Source organism: Chrysochloris asiatica, unplaced genomic scaffold (assembly GCF_000296735.1).
Source record: "Chrysochloris asiatica unplaced genomic scaffold, ChrAsi1.0 scaffold00033, whole genome shotgun sequence".
NCBI lineage: Eukaryota > Metazoa > Chordata > Mammalia > Afrosoricida > Chrysochloridae > Chrysochloris > Chrysochloris asiatica.
In genome coordinates, this window is record NW_006408551.1 from 20737528 (window position 1) to 20738972 (window position 1445).

At 40.7% G+C, this 1445-nt stretch overlaps 1 pseudogene; it reads left to right on the plus strand.

Annotated features, from left to right (window-relative positions):
• Positions 1–828: 828 nt before the first annotated feature.
• Positions 829–1106, plus strand: LOC102819343 (annotated as a pseudogene).
• The last annotated feature ends 339 nt before the right edge of the window (positions 1107–1445 follow it).

Below are 1445 nucleotides of genomic sequence, written 5' to 3' on the forward strand. Positions count from 1 at the left end.
TTCATGTCCACATCTCTGTGTCTATCTCTATTGTCGCTGCTTCTCTGGATAAGGTCCCCGCATTCTGCTCATGCTCTTCTCCCTTGATGGTCCTATGGTCCTCTGTTTCTGGACGGTAAGGTTAACTGCTCCCCTGTTTTTGTTATAAAATTATGTGATTTCGTAAATGACGAGATGTGCTCTTGAAGCGTTCAGAAAGGATATGGCTAAAGATAGGGAGGGGAGCTAGGACCAGCCAACTCCCTGTGATGACATGAAAAAACCTAATATAATTAATTGCCTCTTTACTACTCTATCTGTGAAGCTGAATACCATGAGGCTGAGAACCTTGTTGTGCACATATGTAGGTATTCAATTGAAATTTATTGAATGAGATGTTGAAGCATGGGGACCTTTAAAGCTGGCCTTAAAACAGGAACCTGTGGGTCCCAAAGCCAGACCAGGATTAGCTATTGCCATCATCTCATTTAGGTTTTTATTTTTCTTTTTAATAAGGATTTTCAGTCTGTAGATACATTAATATAAATGCAAATTGTCATGGCATTGTAAAATGAAAAGTTTGTAGTTGCACATTCTGGTTGGTTGGATTCTGAATTCGGTTAGTATTTACAAACATTTCTTCAACTTACAAGTACCAGTTGGTTAACATTTGTGACCGTAACAAAAAAAACTCAACTACCACCGAGTTGATTCCTTCCTACTCATAATGACCCCGTATAGGTTTCCAAGGCTATAAGATTTTACAGGAGGAGCAGGTCCTGCAGTAGGCTTTGCCGGAGTTGACATTCAGCAGACTGTTTTGGGAAACGGGCTTTCCACCCTAGAACCATGGCCCAGTTTATCCGTAACCTGGTAGAGAAGACTCCGGCAATAGTAAACGCTGCCGTGGCTTACTTGAAGCCTCCATTGGCCACATTCTGGTATTATGCCAAAGTGGAGCTGCTTCTTCCAACCCTGAAAAAAGTGGTAGTGCTAAAACTGGTTACTTCAAACAGCTCACAGTTAAGGACGCTCTGCTGAATGGCTTGGTGGCCACTGAGGTGTGGATGTGGTTTTATATCGGTGAGATCATAGGCAAGCATGGCATCATTGGCTATGGTGTTTGAAGACCAATCTTTACCCTCTGATTATATTTGGTTTACTATTTGTTCTTGGACCATATGTGATCAGACTGCTATCTGAATACAATAATACAATAATTTCAATAATTATGAAATTGAAAAAAAAACAACAAAACCCACAACTTTACAAGAGAAGACGGCTTTATTTTTTTCTCCCGACAAGCAGCTGGTGGGTTTAAACTGTCAACTCTGGTTAGCAGTCCAGTTCTGATCCTACAGCACCATCAAAGCTCCTTAGAATCCCTCTTATTTTTCTATATTGTCTCAACAGCTAGGTACTCAGTTCACACTTATATCCCCTGACATGTAGCTTTGTATCTTCTT